This window comes from Sus scrofa, chromosome 16, assembly GCF_000003025.6.
Source record: "Sus scrofa isolate TJ Tabasco breed Duroc chromosome 16, Sscrofa11.1, whole genome shotgun sequence".
Taxonomy (NCBI): Eukaryota; Metazoa; Chordata; class Mammalia; order Artiodactyla; family Suidae; genus Sus; species Sus scrofa.
In genome coordinates this window covers 28,293,461-28,307,763 of record NC_010458.4, presented here as the reverse complement: position 1 = coordinate 28,307,763, position 14,303 = coordinate 28,293,461, and the positions used below count along the sequence as shown (strand labels likewise).

The 14,303-nt window shown below is 37.9% G+C and overlaps 1 long non-coding RNA gene across 1 annotated transcript; it reads left to right on the top strand.

The window, feature by feature from the left end:
* Window positions 691–13,946, top strand: LOC110257349. The gene is made up of 3 exons (XR_002339819.1): window positions 691–1,740; window positions 4,042–4,102; window positions 12,795–13,946. It is a non-coding gene; the product is annotated as an uncharacterized LOC110257349 (long non-coding RNA).

Genomic DNA, 14,303 nt, shown 5'->3' with positions numbered 1-14,303 from the left:
CATCCAGTTTGCAACTATGACAGCAAAGCCAAGAGAATCACAGAGACCTCACCACTGACACCCTTGACCTGCTAACTTAACCCCAATAACTGCTATCTCTTAATAAGCACTCATTATGTAATAAAAAATAAAGTAGCTATGTGGTTAAATACCATACTTGGTCCTCAGAAACCTAAAGCAAATCTTTACCAATAAATAATATAAATTTTAAGGGTTTCCTTTCTCTTTAGTTGACAATAAAATAAACACTTTTTTAAACTCTAGGGAATTTCCATCAGGTGAAAACTCTCCATTTTCCCAAGGCTATATCTACTTAGCCAACAGTTATGCCAATCAACCTATGTATGGCCCTATCCGTTGATTAATCAGGTCAAAGAAGCTGACAAACCATAAATTTCCCCAAGAATTTTGTGCCATGGAAAAACACATCTTCCCAGACAAATATCTAGGCTCTCACTTCATTTTATTACTAAACAGTGAACATTGTGGATTTATCTCTTTTTTTTGTCTTGTCTTTTTAGGGCCGCACCTGCGGCACATGCAGGTTCCCAAGCTAGGAGTGGAATTGGAGCCATAGCTGCCGGCCTACAACACAACCACAACAACACTGGATCCGAGCCACCATCTTCGACCTACACCACAGCTCAGGGCAACGCCGGATCCTTAACCCACTGAGCGAGGCCAGGGATCGAACCCAAAATCTCATGGATCCTGGTCAGATTCGTTTCCGCTCTACTACGACATGAACTCCTAAACAGTGAACATTTTGTATAACCTATCTCCCTTCCCTTGTACTCAACTGACAGGGAGTTAAATTTGGTACTCAATTGCAATAATTATCTCAAATCAGGGCTCTGAAAAAATTTTGCAGCTGCTTCTAAAACTGAGGTCTTGAGCGAGGCTGTGCTTCACGCAGCCTTGAAAAAGCTGAAACTTTACACAAAGTTTTCCTGGAATAAAAGGCCATCTCTTTCATTAAAATCTCAAAGGAATTTATGACAACTCTCCCCAAATGTTATAAATCACTGCCCTAAATGGTTTTTAACCTCTTTATTTTTATATTTCTTCTCAAATTCTCTATTTTCTAGCTACTATTGATCATAACAAATTACTCCAAAATTTAGTGACTTAAAACAACATTTTATAGCATCTCACCGTTTCTTTGAAGCAAGAATTCAGGAACTGCTCGGATGGGCACTTCTGGTTTAAGGTCTCTTAGGTGGTTTCAATGAGACGGTAACTGAAGCACAGAGTGCAGGAGGCTGAGGACCGGCCAGGCATGTCCGTCTCTGCAAGCAGTCTCAGGGTCCCGCCCTGTGGTTTTCCCACTCGGGTTGGTGTCTTCACAGTACGGTGGCCGCTTACCTGGCTGCTGCAAGCTTTGAGAATAAAATAGTACTTCTCTCAAAGCTGTGGTTTCAGTTACCCACAGTCAACCGCAGTCCAAAAATATTAAGCAGAACATCCCGGAAATAATTCCTAAGCTTTAGATTGCCCGTTGTTTGGAGTAGCGTGAAGAAAGTCTCGCGCTGTTTTGCTTTGTCCCGCGAGACGTGAATCGTCCCACGTGGATCGTATTTCGGGACCCTGGGTTAGCAGACCAACGGGAATGCGTGTTAACGTTTCCTGCATTCAGAGAACCCTTATTTTACTTAGTAATGGCCCAAAAGCGCAAGACTGGTGACGCTGCCAATTCACATATGCCAAAGAAGCTGTGAAGTGCTACCTTTAAATGAACAGGTAAAAATTCTCAACTTAAGGAAAGAAAAAAAAAAAAATTGTATGCAGAGGTTGCTAGAATCTACAGTAAGAAACTGTGAAGAAGAAAAAAAGAAATCTGTGCTTGTTTTGATATCACAGGGCATAAGTGTTTAGTTAAGATGGAAAAGCCGTTAAATTTGTACAAAATGTTTTCAGAGAGAGACCTCATTCACACAACTTTTATTACAGTATGTTTTTATAATTTTTCTATTTTATTATTAGTTATTTTTGTTAATCTCTTACAGTGCCTAATTTATAAATTAAACTCTATCATAAGTATGTATGTAAAAGAAAAAGTATAGTATATATAGAGTTGAGTACTATCCACAGTTTCAGCCATCCACTGGGTCTTACAGACTATTCCCCACAACTCTCGGTTGAAGCAGTCACGAAAAGCCCACCCAGTTCTAAGATTCTACCTCTCACTGGGAAAAGTAACAAAGAATTTGTGGACATATTTTAAAACTATCACATTGTGGATATGTGTACATTATAAATTATTAATGTTAGGTAATTTCAATTTTCTCTGTAATTCAGGACCAAATTAAAAATCTCTTTGGTTCCTACATTATGCCAAACAATATTATGCTTTGTGGCATTTAATAAATATAATCTGCAATAGCTGTGACTAATTTTGATTTTTTGTTTATTAATATATATATAATATACATATAATTCTATAATTTTCATAAAAATGGAAGATCCTACTCTAATCAAGAATAATTGGGGAGTTCCTGTTGTGGCTCAGTAGTAATAAATCTGGCTAGTGTCCATGAGGATGAGGGTTCAATCCCTGGCCTCACTCAGTGGGTTAAGGATCTGGCATTTCCATGAGCTGTGGTATGTGTCGCAGATGAGGCTCAGATGATCCTTCATTGCTATGGCTGTGGCGTAGGCTGGCAGCTGCAGCTCTGATTCGACCCCTAGACTGGAAACTTCCATGTGCCAAGGGTGTGGCCCTAAAATGCAAAAAAAAAAAAAGAATTGCACCCTGATTCATCTTGTGTATCCAGATTTTAATGATAAAGTTTGCTCAAAGCTGGAATCCCCTAAATCATAACGTAGAGAGTGGCACACATTTGGCACATCTTCTAGGTAAATGATTATGCTATGTGAATTAAAACTTTTTGGCCAAGAGTTACTAATTTGTTTATTGATAAATTGTTTTTTCTTTTTAGGGCCTCACCCGTGGCATCTGTAAGTTACCAGGCTAGGAGTCGAATCGTAGCTGCAGCTGCCGGCCTACGCCACAGCCACAGCAACACCAGATCCAAGCTGTGTCTGTAACCTACACTACAGCTTGCAGCAGCATGGGTTCCTTAACCCACTGAACAAGGCCAGGGATCAAACCTGCATCCTTATGTACACTATGTTGTGTCCTTAACCTGCTGAGCCACAACAAGAACTCCCCATTGATAAAACTTTAAATTTAGCATATGATTAACGGTTCTGACATCCTCAGCGAAATTCCTGAGCTACTTGAAACCATGAGAGAATTCTATAGCCAATTATTTGGAAAATTCAGTCATTTATTCTTCAGATACTTAACCTCAGCTGACTATGCCCAGCATTTACACATATGCTTAGACAAATAACATATCATTATACTTCACAATATATACTATGTATTAAAATGTAAAATATTGTAAAGCTGGCAGTGAAAGACAGGTCAACAAAACAAGAGAATTTGAATCAGACCTGTGGCCCATACAGCTTAGCTGCAACAAAAACCTTCAGTCCCAAAACAAAATCATCTTCTCTGAAATACATTTCAGTCTTTCTAACTTTCCTTAATAACTCACTTTTTGCTTACTATACATTAATTTTTAAAAATCGTTTAACATTTTCGTTGTACAATTTATTCTGTAAATCTTTGCTGCTATGTTTATGGTCATATTCCTTCTTTTCCCTAAAATTTAATCTCTTTTACTCTTCAGGGAGTTTCCCCATTTTTAATGCTCTGAAATGCAGAAATGCAGTAAACCTGTCACTTTATACTAACCCACATCCACCTCAACTTCACCCTCTTCAAGCATGAACCCCATGGTCTTAATCTTCCTAGCCCATCTTCATCAGTTTATTTCCTCCCCATGCTCATTCCTTTTAAGTGATGTCATTTCTCCCTCCCCTTCCTACCACCATCTCCAACAACGCATCAGAATTTAAGGCTCAGAACTGAACACAAAACTATTTGGGACAGTGAAATAACATTTTCTGTCTACTTCCAAAACACTTTCAACAAGTTGTAAATTAAATTTTCCATGTGCTCTTAAATTACAGTGGAATGGTATGGAATCCACAGCCAAGAAAGGACAGAAACAAGAGATTCATCAAGACACAGGTAATGTTCTGGTGCTTACTTTAGTATCCTGAAGGCCAAGAAGACCTCTGTCCCCACAGTTGACATTTCATTAGAGTATTATATCCCTAATCGCTATCTTACTTATGTTCTGTTTCCATAACTGCATGAATCCAGAACACCTCCAATGACATATTCCATGTGGCTCTTGGGATATGAATGAAAAAAACAAGACAATTCTAAACAAGCTCTTTAGAACACATGCAGATACAGAAGAGACAGACCTGCAGGTCTGTTAGGCAGAATTATTGCCTTATTTACCTCTGTGTCCACAGCGTCCAAGGTAACTCTGTGGTCATCAATACATACTGAATGTTGAATTCATTAGTTATTAGACAATCATAGAATTATATAACAAAAAATAGTCCTTAGAAATTATCTAAACTAACCTCTTACTTTACAGACAAAGAAACCGAAATCTTGAGATTTCATCTTGGGAACTTACCCAAAGTTTAATAGCTAGGTAGCTGACATAGCAATTAATCATTTTTCCATAACAGTATGCTTTATTTTATGAAATTTCTAAAACGCTTTTTGTTTTTACAACACTTACAGAGATAATTTTCCAAGGAATAAATATACACACTTTACAACCTAAATAATAAGCTCAATTGATGTAACACATTAATTCAGTTGACTATTTCCTCAGTCTCACACATGTTGTAATTGCTGGTATTAAATCTGGTTGTGTTCTCCTCACCACACCCCTAACTTCTGCCCCAAACAGTGTCCTGAACCAACTGCTCTGCTTAATCAGGCTTTGTTTCTTGAGTCTAATGTTATTATTTGTTTCTTGAGTCTAATGTTAAGATTGACAAGGCCACTGAGAAAAACAGCATGACGTGAATGGTAATAGAAATTCATAAACAGAATATGTTTCCAAACCCACTGAACAAAAACCGTGTATCTCTGTTTCATACAAAGACTCACACTCATTGCTATTTTGTGTAGAGTTCCCATGCAGATAATCCTGCCTTGAAAGGAAATAATTTGGGGAGCAATTAATTCAAACCACTTGAAAAAATGAGATTCCTATGGAGACATTTCAGTGCCTTACATGAGTCTGTGTGTACCCCTTAACTACTCTCATTAGCCTCACGCCATTCGCTACCCACCCAGCTTGTCTCTTTTCAGTATGTTTCTACAAGAGGTGCATGAGGTGAAGGAGATGTGGAAGTACAAGCCTAGAAAGGGAATTTGAATCCCTTGTCCTTTGCACACTGCTCCTGATTATAGTATCTGCAGGCCACAACACCAACATCTGGGAAACAGAGTTAACAGCATCGAAAAAAGCCTCCAGATGTCACACAGCCCCATCTTTTGTACCCAAGTCAGACTGTCCCTAATGATAACAAACAGTTAAACATCTCCAAGGAAAGAGCTGCTATAACACTCCTTTGGTATCTGTCATACTAACTATGATAAACTGATGGAGTGAGTGTGTTATAGGCCACCTTCTCATGGTCTAGATGGCTCTGTCTTATACAGTGGAATTCTCCATTAGATGTCAACAGAAGAGTGTGGATGGCTTCTCAGGGTCATGTGCAAGAAGATACACAACCTGACTGTGCAAGAGTTGTTGAGGGATAAGAGAAGAATAGGAAGGAATGGAGATGTGGGGAGGAGAGACTTTGCTTGCTTAAACATTCATTCTTCCTAGGTATCAGTGGTTAAAGACTATGTGCCCTTGCCTTGCTCAGCAAACACCACTGGAAGGCATTTGGGTAAAATGAAGACTAAAGTTGACCTTTTAGCATAGATGGTGGATCTGAGAGATGATAAATCACAACCAAACTCCTCACAATATGGCCATTTATTAGTAAAACACCAGGTTTAAAATAAATCAGAAGTCTCACTCCACATACCGGATTCTTTCCACTTAAAGTTTTGAGGGTTTAGTCAGTATATTTTCTTAAAAATAAAGAATGACTACTTGGAAACACAAACTATTCGGTGGACAATCTTGTTAAAGATTATTCTACAATACAAGGAATATAGCCAGTGTTTTGTAATAACTGTAAGTAGAAAGTAATCTTTTAAAGTTTTATAAAAAAGAAAGTAAAAATCATAAACTATTAGAAATTATCAGCCTAAAGGGGATTTAAACAAAAAAACTTGATAATTTCAGGAATAGACTTCAATAAATGAAGGTTATTTTACAAGAAGGAAAGAAAGAGAAGAGGAAAAAAAGGAAAGAAAAACTAAGTTTTAATCAATGTGGTGGTGAGGGGACCTTCCTCAATGGAAAATAGATAGCCGTACTTATAAATCAGGTAAATAAATATATTACTGTTTGTATCCTTGACTATGAAAGGAAAAACAAACATTTATTGAATATCATTTATTTTTTAACTGTGCAATCCTATGAGGTAAGTGTTATTACCTCAAATTTTATATAAAGGGAAATTGCACAATTGACAAGAAAGTGTCTGGATTCAAAATCTTAAATTCCTGGTTATAAAACCCCATGGTCTTTCCACTGGGCCACACAGAAAAAGAAAATATCCTTATCTTTTTATTTCTCCTACAAATAAGAACAGAGTAATTTTTTAGTGAGAAATAATTCTTACAATTTATGATTACTGGAAACCTACTTCTTTAGACAATTCATTAAAGAAACCAGGGTTTAGATTTACCTTTTGTGAAGTATTATCTATCTAATTCACTATGTTGTGCCTATGTTGCCTTGGTCAGGACCTTATTCTTAAGAGAATCTTTGCATTCTCTCTCACTACTCTACCTCTCATGTGGACTATGGAAAGACAATCAGCCTAAAAGGTCAAGAAAAGGGAGGCAGAAACTTCCCCAGGTGAATCCCTACCATATGAGAAGCAGGCAGTTAGTTGCACTTAACACTGTATCATATGTAATAGCTATTCAAATAAATGTTTTAAACCTCCTACACTTCTATAAGCCTTCTATATGCAGTAACCCTACATTTCTCATTCATAGATTTCCAAAATAGCTACAAGTAATCTATTGAATGAATTCATTTTGGTTAGCTACTTCTATAAATATTGGTTGAACACTGAAGTTAGATATTTCAGCCAAATATATATTCGTTGAATCTAATCAAGTGTCTTATTTGATAATACACTACTAAAGAGCTACTGGTACCCTGACCTGCAGAAATGAAAGTACATTTACTAGAATTAGCTACTTTAAAGCCTTTCTTAGAAAAAGGAAAGCAATAATCAACAGTTGTAGGTTGTCAGCTCATCACCAGCAACAACCTATTTACTAATGAGGAAACTTTGGTTTAAAGAAGTTAAATAAATTGTCCTGAAACCCAGGTCTTGCATTTAGTAATGAAATGCCTTTTCTCTCGTGTGACTTGGATCATCCTTCTTCTCAAATTTCTGAATGAATAAATACACTAACAAGTTTTTACCAAATAGGGAAAGGGACTGGACTAATACCATGCTATGGGCTAACAATATCAGAACCAGCCTTTATGAGATATGATTCTTGTTTCCCCCCGAGACATAAGTAGACGTGTGCTGTGTAAATGGATATTTGTAGTACATGATGGCAAACTTATACTGTATTCCCAAGTTACCTTCACCTTTTAAACTTACCCTCTGAGGTTCACTGGGACAGTCTCCTTTTTCTTATTTTGATTGGTTGTGTGTTCTTGATTATATTTTGAAGATGATATGATAAGCCAAGTTTCAGTGTTCTTAGAATGCCTCAGAACTCAAGTCTTAAAATTACAAACCCCAAAATGTGTTTTTTCTGCCTGCTCCTTCTTTCCTTCTCCTATTCATAAGTTTACAACAAAGGGGATTCATGAATCATGATTTTGGATGGAAAACATGCTATCTCAAGGCATCCTCAGTAGTTTGTGGCTGCTGGGGAGAGCACACAACAAGCCCTGGGAGAGGGGAATACTGAGGAAAAAGAGGCTCCACTGATATGCTTGCGGTTCTGTTTATTTCTTAGCAAGAAAAAAAGAAGAGACCCACAAAAGCCATAATTTGTTGGTCTCCCTTGCCAGGGACACTCCTGAAAGCAGCACATCCTACTGTGGTCTTAATCTTGTGACTCTTGAAAGAATTGTACTTGAGGGCACCATTGTAAGCATCCCTGCTCCACCCAGATCCTCCATTTCATCTCTTTATTTAAACATTTCTTTGTTGCCTCGTTTAAAAAAAAAAAAAAAAAAAGGATTTTCCTTTAGTTCTTCCTCTTTACTGATTCCCTCAGGATCATGTTCAGGAAAAAAAACAAACTTTCTCTCATTCTGTGTGAGGTCATAGTCTCTTTTTTTTACTTCAATTTAAGTAACTGATATAAGAAGTTTCAAGAGAAGCAGTGGCTATAAACAGAAATTATAGAGCTTATGGAAAGAGGATTTACAGAAAAGAGTTTTTAAAATATGACAAGGGGAGTTCCTGTCGTGGCTCAGTGGTTAACGAACCTGACTAGTATCCATCAGGACACGGGTTCAATCCCTGGCCTTGCTCAGTGGGTTAAGGATCCAGTATTGCTGTGAGCTGTGGTATAGGTTCCAGACGTGGCTCAGATCCTGATTTGCTATCACTGTGGTGTAGGCCTGCAGCTGTAGCTCCAATTTGACCCCTAGCCTGGGAACTTCCATATGCCATGGGTGCAGCCTTAAAAAGCAAAAAAAAAAAAAAAAAAAAAAAAGGAAAGTCATAGAACCTTAGTGTAAAAAGACTACCTAGCCCATCTCCATTACTACACAGATGAGGAAACTGCAGTCCAGAACAATTATTTGAACCAGACCTCACAATCAGTCAGAGGTGTACAAGGTTTATCAGTCCAACAGGTGAAATAAACATGTGCTTAGGGCACCCTCAAAACAAATAAGAGAGGGAGAGGGGTTAAGAGAAAGAAAAGATGGAGTTTGATGGGTTTATCAGAAAATCTAGAAATAAACCATCTTATTTCAGCATCCTTCTAAGATTTACTTTGAATAAAACACTAAGCATGGGAGAGATGAGGGGAATAATCTTCCCAGTACTTGGGGTCTCTTTAGGTCTTAATCTAGTGCTGGGACAACACCATTTGCTTTTAGCTATTTGTGTATGTGTCCATTTTAAAGATGATACAGTCTCTTTTTGGGATGCAATGAGGAACAAAGGGAGCCTAGATGGAAAATGGAATGTAATAATTAGACAATATATAAAAGACATTTTGTTGGGCTCTTTTTAATATGTAGATCTTTGTCAGAATTTTGTTTTTCACTTAGTAAAGTCCTCTAAATAACAGAGACCCTTATATTCAAATCTAACTTCAAAAACAGCTTCCCAGAAAAACTATCTCACTTACATCCTTCAAAATACCTCTACACACACGCACAAATTGAAACACTTTTGTATCTATGACAGCTAAATGAACTAAGCACTTCAAAACCAGACATTTCAGGAATTCCCATTGTGGCTCAGCAGAAACGAACCAGACTAGTATCCATGAGGATGTGGATTCAATCTCTGGCCTTGCTCAGTGGGTTAAAGGATCCGGTGTTGCCCATTGAGCTGTGGCATAGGTCACAGATGCAGCTCGGTTCTGGCACTGCAGTGGCTGTGGCATAGGCCAGAGGTTACAGCTCCAATTTAACCCCTAGCCTGGGAACTTCCATATGCCCTGGGTGTGGCCCTAAAAAGACAAAACAAAAAACAAACAAACAACAAAAGCCCCCAAACATTTCATGAGGTTTTCTGTTGAAGGGGAAATGTACACTTTTTTAGCTGGGCACTGGCATTCCTAGATGGCACAGAATTTTATGGTGAGAGTAAAAGAGAAGACTTTTTAATTGTGTGAATATGCCTCTGCTACCACTCTGATCCATTATGTTCCTGTTATTGGCTGAGATTGAGAGAGGATGGTGAGACTGGCTGGGAGGAGGTGAATATTTAGAGGAGGCATATAACACAAGAGTGGACCAGCCAAACCAGTCACATGCTGTAGGTTAATTAGCCAGTTTGCTTGGAGCCCTTTTCAGCCCAAACACAGAACCTAGAAGATTCCTACTTCCTCTTTCTTATTCTTTGATACCACCAAGGAAGATTCTCTGACCGCTTAAAATTCAACAGCCACATACCATATCCAAAGGAGGAAAAGAAAACAGTCAGGTCCCCACATCTCCTGGGGTTGAAAATTTTTTGAAATACATATTTTTAGTTCTTAAAAAAAGTTCAGTTCTCAAAAACACTGTTTATAATAAATCATATGTCTCTGTTTTTAAATTGTAATCAACTATATGGCGAAAGCAGCTCTTTTATAAAAACTCTGCAATTAAAACAGCCACTTAACACTCCAACCTAATGCCTGCAGTAAATCAAGTGTCTTTGTTGTTTAGATTTTAGCTGAACAGGTCCATATAAAAAAGGAGTTTTAGCACTATTTATAAGAAGAATTGTCTCTCCAAACCCATCCAACAATTTTTTCATTCTTTAGGTAAAAACTTCAGAAACTTAAGTGGGGTACAGGCAGGCTACCAATAATTTTTGTGCCAGACATTATATAACAAGGTCAAATTTAATGTACACACAAATGTACAGCAGCTTAAAAGAAGCAGTTGTCCAAAAAAGTGTCTGATGAATCATTGCCAAGAGATGAGAGGGCTGCAAGGGCATCTGTGTTAAACCACAGCTCTGTCACTAGTATACTGTGTGACCTTGGACATATCACTTAACCCCTCTGCTTCTCAGCTTCCTCTTATACGATACTTCTCACTCTACATCTTTCCAGGTCCAGCTCTCCACAGAACAGTCCGTTCAGTGGAACAGCCATTTACATTCTCCCAAAAGGCATTTGCCTCATGGCTCCTTCTACAAATCTGTTCTAAGAAGAGCATAATTCCATGGCTATTCTTTTATGGACAAAGCAGGCTCTTCCTTATAACTAGATTTTCCACTTTTACCAAAGATAGTAGAGGAGAGAGTTGAGAACAACATAGCATAGAAGGAAAAGAATCATGCCATTAAGTCAAGAAAATCCGTTTCCAGCCCTGGCTCTGCCACTACCTGGTTTAGGAAAAGACACTGTTTCCTCGTGTGTAAAAGATGAGGTTAGGATATGATCTACCTGTATATATTACTGTGTGGTACTGGCACATAGATAAACAAATGGACCAATGGAATATAGGAGAAGATCCAAAAACAGACCCAACTATATGCGAAAACCTAGTATCTGGTAAAGGGGACATGTTAGATGACTAGGACAAAGTGGTGTCTTTAATACATTATATTGATACTCTACACCTAAAACTAACACGACATTGTAAGTCACCTATACTCCAATAAATTTATTTTAAAAAGTTATATTGGGATTCTGCATAGCCATTAGAATAACAACATATATAAGAACAAGTTACAAACCGATCTGGAATCAAAATGTAAAAATAAAGTCATGCCAGTACTTAGGGAAAACATGGATGACCTCCTCTATAACCTATGATTCCAAATTCATGTTGTGATATTGTGATTTATAATAAGAAATATATATTTGGTCTTTATCCCCATTTCCGGCACAGAGCTCCTAAAAACCCTGAAATTTCCTGAGTGTTGAGAACAAAGGTGTCTTTTGTTATGTTAATAAGGTTATTTCAAGACCTATAGACTTGGGCTGGTTGCCAAGAGAACCAACCTTGTGATTAGGGGGTTAAAACTTTCAGTCCCACTCTCCAACCTCTGGGGAGGGGAGGGGCTAGAGGTTGAGATCAATCACCAATGGTCGATGACTTAGTCAGTCATACTATGTAATAATGCCCCCATTGGAAAAAAAAAAAATGAGAGGGAGAGAGCTTCAGAGCTCCAGATGAACACATGGAAAGTGGCATACTCTGAAAGTGTGGAAAATCTGCACTCTTTTCCCATACCTTGTCCTGTGCTTCTTTTCTATCTAGCTGTCCCTAATTTATATCATTTTATAATATCCCGGTAATCTAGTAGTAAATGTTTACCTGAGTTCTGCGAGTCTCTCTAGCAAATTAATCAAGCCCAAGGAGAGGATCATGGGAACCACCAGGAAGCCCAGGAAGCAACCTGGACTAGCAGTTAGCATCCAAAGGGGGATCCTGTAGAACTGAACCCTTAACCTCTGGGGTATGATGCTGTTTCTGGGCAGATAGTTGAATTGTATGACACCCAGCTGGTATCAGAAAATTGCTTGGAGGTATGGGGAAACATCACATACCCCAGCACACACACATACACACACTCACACACACACACACACACACACACACACACACACACACACACACACAAGGTAAGAATTGGGTGTCAGAATTATAATATACAATAAAGAAATGATTTGTAAATCTGAACTTTTGCATAGCATAATCCAAGACAAAAAACAACTAGCAAATTGAAATATAGAATATAAATAATGAGCTATTGTTCCTAATATTTTTTTTAATTTTTTAAATTTTAGGAACAAATTTAATAGAAAAATGGGTGAAAGAACAGAAAATGTAGCAAAAAAAGTATAAAAGTCCTTAATTATATGAAAAGGTGTTCAAATTCATTATAATAAGAGAAATGCAACTTAAAACTACACTGAGATATTATTTTTCTCTCATAAAATTAATACATATTCAAAATCTTGATAATTCATTTTGTTGGCCAGGCTGTGAGGGAAAGTGCTTAAAAGAAGTAAACCCAAGTAGCAATGAGCAGTACAGCTTACTCATCTTGTTTTCTAGATGCCATCCCTTATTTGAAGGAAATGGAGCTCCTTGAAGAAAAGACTGATGGCAGGGCTATTGGGAAAAGTATAATATGGGCCTGAAATGTCTTGTTGGGAAAAAATAAGAGCTTAAAAAAAAAAAGATATCTCTATCAAAAGGACACAGGAGCCATTTTGAAGGGGCTCCCACTAGCCAAATCTATGATCATTCAAGCATGGAAAAAAAAAACCTAATAATAAATAAACTTATTGAATAAAATAGGAATTCATGAGTCAATACTGGTAACAAATAGATAAATAGGAAGAAGATGGTTCTTCTTTACCATAAAATTCCAACTGATAAAATGTGAGGGAAGTGGAAGAATTTGAAAATCAATATTTGACAATTGTAATTTATTATACAACAGTCATCAGTTATTACAAGAATTGGTAATAACAAATCCATATTACTATTATGGATACCAGTGAATGTCTATTGATTGTTTTTCAGTCCTTGACAAGAGTATTTTTTTTTTAAAGCACAAATGGATACTTTTCTGAAAAGAAAACAGTAGATCATAGAACTTGTTGGGGTTTTGCTGCTCAACTCTTCACCATTTCCTCCGTAATGGTGCCAATCAAAGGCAGTTAAGTGCTACTCAGGGAAATAACCACCAGATGGAAACTGGGTGCTGATTTATTAATTGCTGGGAAAGAGCCCAAAATCTATAGTTTCAGAAATCGTGCCTAGGATTAGGGCTATAAAGCTAACTGGTGATATAACTAAGAACTAAGAGAAAGAGGGGACTAGACACAAAAGGACTTTTGATTTCTCCTCTGATTTTGGAGGCAGTTGATGGTGAAGGGGCTAAGAATGGGGGAAATTGCCACTCATGTAAAAGTCATGGAAAATGAAGTTCCACCCAAATGATTTGGGAAGTATTCTTCCAAAAAAATGAGAATGGGACATCTAAAGCAGAGTCAGACATCATCATCAGCTTCAGCATTTTCAGGACTGGAAAATTCCTTGGACCTCCTTAATGACCTGAATGACCCCAGACACTATTTGAGAATAGACTTTCAGTTTCCATATATATTCCATAGATGCACTTTTAGGAGTGGTAAACAATAGAGAAGGACTTCCTCCTAAAGCGCTATTTATACACTAAAGTACTGGGCATTCCTCTTGGGTGGATTTTTCCCAGATATTCTATGTAGGGACTCAACCAATAATGTGTGATTTCCCATCCACTAGTCTATCATCACTCCTTGGTCTGAGGATAAAAGTGATTAAGAGAAGTTCCCGTCATGATGCAGTGGTTAACAAATCCAACTAGGAACCATGAGGTTTCGGGTTCAATCCCTGGCCTTGCTCAGTGGGTTAAGGATCCAGCGTTGCTGTGAGCTGTGGTGTAGGTCACAGATGTGGCTTGGCTCCTGCATTGCTGTGGCTCTGGCATAGGCCGGCGGCTACAGCTCCGATTAGACCCCTAGCCTGGAAACCTCCATATGCCACGGGAGCAGCCCAAGAAATCACAAAAAGACA